The 6,270-nt window shown below is 48.0% G+C and overlaps 1 protein-coding gene across 2 annotated transcripts in view; it reads right to left on the reverse strand.

Annotated features, from left to right (window-relative positions):
- Positions 1-1,897, reverse strand: part of CALU (calumenin) — a 42,777-nt gene extending 40,880 nt beyond the window's left edge. Inside the window, exon 1 of one of the 2 annotated variants that reach the window (XM_072652808.1) lies at positions 1,665-1,897. The gene's annotated coding sequence lies outside the window, so the exon portion shown is untranslated. The remainder of the gene's footprint in view (positions 1-1,664) is intronic. The other variant, XM_072652809.1, reaches the window with a different exon arrangement.
- Positions 1,898-6,270: the final 4,373 nt, after the last annotated feature.

Genomic DNA, 6,270 nt, shown 5'->3' on the forward strand with positions numbered 1-6,270 from the left:
TTCAAACTCATTTGCATTTATGTACAAATATATTTCTAAACATGAAACCTGGGGATGTTCTGATATAGAGGGCTGGCCCTTAAGTCAAAAAGACCTGGGCCTTATTAGCCAGAAATGTCTCTTTAGCATCACTACTGACAGTTACTGACTGCACCTGGAGGGTAAGTCATTTAGCACCTCAATGCCTGTGCTGCAGAATATTTTGTTCCAGGCTTCTTTAAAGTATGTGTGGTGGGACAAGTGATGAAAGTGAGCAACAAGAGTTGTGCCCTGTTACCAGGCCGTTTTATATGGGTGAGATAATCTCACAGCAATGATAAATCTTGGTCCAGAAGAACAGATAATTAAAACTTTTTTCTGTTCTCCACAAAGAGATTTTGGGCAGAATGTTGATTTCATTGCTTAACTTTTTTGGGGGGTGGGGTGGGACAGGGTAAGGGGTAAAATTAGTAAGATGTAAAAAAAAAAATTATGAAACTTAAAAAATAATGGATTCAAGTCCAGCTTTAGACACTGATTTTCTGACTCAGAGCCCGTCACTTAATTCCAGACAACTCTCTAGGGACACAAACTGAAAAGCAGTTGCAATACATAGGGAGTGAGAGATTCCTGGTAAGAGGGGAGGTTCCCCAAGTCAGTGAAATGGAGGTGGGGAAACCTTTTACATATATCTTGAGTCAACGCTGTAGAGTAGGTTCTGCAGATGTTACTAATTACATATCCCTACTTTACACACTGATATATCCCCCAATCTGTTTGATCTGTTTTGCACAATATATTCACGTCAGTTTATCGGGATGTATATTCACATAACCCACTTGCTGGGATACATACTTACATACACACATGCACACGCTTAGATGACACACATATATTATCCCAGTTACACAGGAGGAAGGTGCAGCTCGGATTAGTGACCTCGGACGAGGCACCTCGGTTTCCTTTCCGGTAAAACGAGGCAGTGCGGACGAGATGGCCCCTCCGGCTCCTCCCAGCCCTAAAGCCGCTCGGTCTCAGGACCTGGACTCAGTCGCTCAGGTCAACAAACGTCAGAAGCCAGTTTCAAGGTCAGGTCTTTCCCGACTCCCACGTCCAGTGGGTTTTCCACTGTGCCAGGCAGGCCTTCGACTCTAAATCATCACGTTCCGAACGGGTTTTCCCGCTGTCCTACCAAACTCTTCTCCCCTACCTGTGGCCCGGCGGCCGGCCTCAGGACTGGCTGGGATGCCATTCAAACAAGCAGCACGGGGCCGGTGCTCCGCGGCCGCCGGAGGCTGGCCGGGCCCGGGGCGAGGGGCACAGCCGCGCCCTGCCCAGCCCGGCCGGACCCAGCCCGTTCCCAGGCCGGGGCTGTTAGAAGCGGTCTCACGGCCACCAACTCCCGCGGGGAGCAGCGGGGCTCTGTCGCCGGCTAAGCCGGGGAGCGGGCGGCTTTAACCAGGAGCGTGCCTTGGTCTCTTCCGTCCCCACCCCCCCCAGAAAGAAGCCGGGCCGGTGCTTTCCGCCTGGCCGCCCTCTGCCCTCGCAGACCCGGTCTCAGGGGGAGGCGGCCCTCCGGGAGGAGGGGGGTCCCGAGAAGCCGAGGCGGCCTCGGAGCCTCCGGGCCCAGGCCCCGAGCCTCGGCCAGCGCCGCAGGATCAGCAGGGGGATCGGGGCACGCTTACCTCGTCGGCAGAGGCGAGCGAGGCCGTGGGACGAGAGGAGGCTCGGAGACGCCGTCCGCTACCGGTGCCGCCGCTGCAGCCGCCGCCTCACTCGGACCGGTTCGCCTCACGCGCGCACGCACCACCCAACCGGAAGTGGGCGCACGCACCGCCCTCGTCCGCGGGGCCGGCTCCCTCCGCACCAATCCCCGCAGGTCCCGCCTCCGACGCCCGGCCTCCTCGGGCGGCCATTGGCCCTGTGGGCACGTAGCCCCGATTGGCTGGAAAGCGCCACGTCCCCACGAGCCCGCGGAGTGGCGTGGACCCGATTCCCGCCCAACCGTTTTCCTTGGACCCCGGTCCTCCCCGCGGGCCGTCCGTTGCCCCTCGGTTCGCCGCCCTCGCGAGCCGGGGGAGCGGGGTCTTTGCGTGGACGTCCTCATCCTCCCCTACCCCGCCGGGGGATGCGCTGTAGCGGATGACGAACCTCCTCGGCAACAAGTAGCTGGTGCTGTCCGCGGCCCTTGGCCTGCGGCCCCCCTGGTGCCCTCCCCGCCCCGCGCTCCCGTTGTACTGTCCTTCAGTCCAACGTGGCAGCTCGTCGTGATCCCGTCTCGGGGTTTTCCTGGCAAAGACGCTGGAGGGGTTCGCCCTTTCCTTGCCCAGCTCATTTTACAGACGGGGAAACTGAGGCACATGGGGTTAAGTGACTTGCCCAGGGTCACCCCGGACTCCAGGGCCAGCTCTTGCACTGTGCCACTTAGCTGCCTCATGCCCTCTCACTTTACAGGTGATTAAACTGAGGCTTAGAGTGGGATAGTGACCCAGCCCAGGCCACACAGCGAGTAAGGGGCAGTGATGAACTGGAGCCCAGGTCCTCCTGCCCCAGATCTGACGTCCTTGCCCCGCTGGGAGCTCTCACCTCACTGCAAACCCATGATGCATGAAGCATATTCATTTAATTTGGTTCCATTAAGTTAAAGAAGGGTTTATTAAATACTCTTTTTTAAAAGTATTCAGATACTAAAATTCAGCAAGTGCTTACTGACTAGTTGGACCAGCCCCAAATTATCATGCTGCTTATCTGTTACCTAAGAGGTCCGTGAGGCCTATTCATTTAATTTGGTTCCATTAACTTCAGAAAGTGTCTAGTAAATACCTAGCCCAGCAGAAGGGGTGGGGTGGGGAGTTAGTAATTAGTAAAATACATTCACCTCTTTGCAGAGCTGCAGGCTTTTGGATGCAGGCTGGACGATGCCCCCAACCCAGGTGTGTGGTGAAAGAGGAAAGACATTCCTGTACAGGTACAGGTTAGGATGGATGACCTCCGAGACCCTTACAATTTTGAGATTTTAAGATTCTAGAAAATAAGTGCTTGTTGACAGACTGGTGTGTATTCAGGTTCAAACCCCACAGGAGTTCACAATTAAATTGGGACAAGGTATGTGAAAAGGTTTAAACGTGAGTAGTCGGCAGTGCATTAAATCCTCTGCTGACGCATCATTTGAGACCGTGGGGATGAAGCTGACTCTTCTCTAAGGCTACGTCAGCAGAGTGCAAGTTTTGGAAGTTGTGCTCAGGCCTGGGAACAGTAGAGCAGGCTGGCTACTAAGTTAAGAGCTCATCGATACAAGGTTATCCCTCAGATTAGGATTTTTTTTAGCCCTGTGAACTCATGTCAGTCAAGGGAAAAGCTTATGAGAATTTCATACTGACTGGGATAGAAGTGGGACAGAAGCAAAAGAAACAGCTGGGTCTAAGTTTAGCTCCTGTTGCCTCTTTACTGAATACAGGGAGCATGTGCTCTGATTTTTAAACCTTTGTAACTTTGTTGTTTGTTAGTTTAAACGGCTGGAGTTAGTAGCAGTGAAAAACAAACAAACAGCTACCCCGGACAGAGGCACAATGTACATATTTACACGTTTCCCCCCAGACTCCAAGGTGGGAGCCAAGTTGGAAACTTGGCATTGTAACTTTCCCTCTTGTTTATCTCCTACCCCGTGTCTCTTTCCCTGTAGTAGCAATAAATACCCAGAGAAAACCTAAGAAAGGACTGGTCGATTATTGTCAGAGACAAGAGGAGAGAGTTAGAAGCATGGTTGCCCTTCCAAATGAGACCTGGTTGAGAAGAACTCCAGATGGACAAAGGAGGAATAAGTGAAAACTAAGAGAAAACAAGACCACACCCCAGAGCTTGAATATGTATTTTTTTTTTAAGTCAGGAGTTCACACCATATTAAAAGTGCTTCCAGATGTTCAACCCTGACAAGACAGTCTATTCCTCTCCAGGCCCCCACCTCCCATGATTAAATGCAAAGAAGAGTGATGCAGGCAGCAAATCCAGGAATTCAGAAAAAAAAACCTCTAGTAACCTTGAGTCATCAAACAAGACTTCATAAGAAGGGAGGGAATAGTATGATAAAGAACGTGGCATTTCTAGAAAAAATATTATATAATATAAAGTATTAACTTATGTGGACTGGCTCTCTAGAAAAGGGAAGGGAGAGAAATACTGGGAGAAATTTTAGGGATGTAAAAACAAAAGATATCCACAAAAAAATCTATTTTTTAGAAAGAAAGCATAAGGTGTTTATAAGAGATGGGTCAATAGTCCAGGTATCCTGGAGCATAGAATATGTGGAGGGAAATAGCATGAAATAAAAGCTGGAAAGGGAGGATGGTACCAGAATACAGAGGACCTACAACAGGCCAAGAAATCAGAATTTTACTCCGTATGCAGTACTTGAGTCTTAAATCCACCTTGAACCAGTAGAATCTGTACCAACTCCAGATTTCCCTCTTGGCCCAAGTGTCCAAGTCATTCGGGTGTGTTTTCGTAACTGTGGATTAGTTAGAAGGCCTGTGGGGCTTCTACAGCACCAACTACTTTCTCAGACCTCATGTAGGTTTAGTGGTAGCTGGTTATAATGCTCCAACTTCTATCATTTTCTCACAAACTGAGTACTCTCTTGGGAGCTGAGCTTGCGCTCCCAAACATGAGGCCTCATTTTCTTGTCCTGGAGCACATCTTAAAGACAGTCATCTCACAGTTGTGCTCATCACCACTGATCCAGGACAACTGGGCTGAGGGCTGAGGAAGAGTTCTGTGCATTGATGGAATGTGGTACCCTAGAATGAGTGTTGGGTTAAAAGTCTGGTTCAAATTCCAGCTGACACTTATCTTTCCATTGCTTCATCTTTAAAATGGAGAGGTTCTCTGAGGTCCCTTTCAGCTGTGTGATCCTAGGACTATAGCAGAGTGACTTCAATCAACAAGAATTTATTAAGAACCTACGTGTGTTGGACATTGTGATAGACATACAAATAAAACAATTCCAGCTCATGAGGAGTCTGTATTCTGATGGGGAAAACAAGGAAATATAGAAGTATAAATAACTACAAGCTGTTAGGTGGAGGAAGAGGGCTCTAGCAGTAAAGGGGAACAAACTAAGAAGGTGGTGCTTGTGCTACTTTTTAATGAAAGAGAGGGATTCTTTAAGGTGGAGTTGAGGAGGTGTGCATTCCAAGTTTGAGGAACAGCCAGTACGAAAGCTGAAGTAGGACCATCCTATGTGGAGAATTGAGAGGAGACCAGTTTGGCCACATTACAGAGTGAGGGAGGGGAAACCATATACAATAAGGGTTGGGGCCAAATTGTGAAGCACTTTCAAAGCAAAACAGAGTTTATATTTGATTGTAGCAGTGATAGGAAGCCACTAGAGATGACTGAGTGGGGCAGGGGGCATGATCATATCTGTGCTTAAGAAAACTCACTTTGGCAGTGTTGTAGAGGGTGGATTGAAGCCATGGCGGGATGGGGGTGGGGGAAGACGAGGCAGAGAGACCAAAGCAATGAAAACCTGAGCTGAGGTGGAGAAGAAGGTATTGGATTAAAGACAAGGTTTGGGTGCTGTGATTGGCTCTGTGGAGCAAGAAGGTCAGGATAATCCCAAGGTTACAAACCTGGGAGACTTAAAAACATGATGGTTCCTTTCACATAAAGAGAAGTTTGGCAATTTCTCATTCCCTTTTATTTCTTTACTTCCCTTCCTTCTTTACCTATTCTCCAGGTTTTTCTCTAAATCTCTCCTATGTGTCTCTGTTCTCCTCCCTCACCGTTTGTTTTAAACAAAACGAAGAACATTCATTTCCAGGGCTTTTCTAGGAGTTTTCTTTCTTTTTTCCAATGGGGGAGGAAGTACCTGGGTAGATGGAGTAAAGTATACAACAATAAAAAGAAAAAAAAAAGAGGGTCATCAAGGCATCTTTTTAAAAAAGAAATCTATAGAAGAGATCAGAAGGTTAGAAGGAACCGCAGAGAGGCTGGACAGCTTTGAAAGCTACAGTTTAAATGTATCATATACTGTAAAAGAAAAGCAAGTTGTACATGATAGAGATCTGCAGTTTTGTTTATAGTCCTTTTTTTCTGTGCTATTATGTATACAGAAATGCTTATTTTATGTTTGCTAATTTCAGAATAAGAACGAAATTTACAAAAAAACCCCAAAACCTGGATAAAGAATCCTGATAGGAATTTAGAGAGAATTATTCAGTAATTGTTATGGCACTTGAAATTGAACAATTTAAATGTATTAGTTGCAAAATAAGTTTAGTTGGCTTCTTCCTT

Source organism: Notamacropus eugenii, chromosome 3 (assembly GCF_028372415.1).
Source record: "Notamacropus eugenii isolate mMacEug1 chromosome 3, mMacEug1.pri_v2, whole genome shotgun sequence".
Lineage (NCBI taxonomy): Eukaryota > Metazoa > Chordata > Mammalia > Diprotodontia > Macropodidae > Notamacropus > Notamacropus eugenii.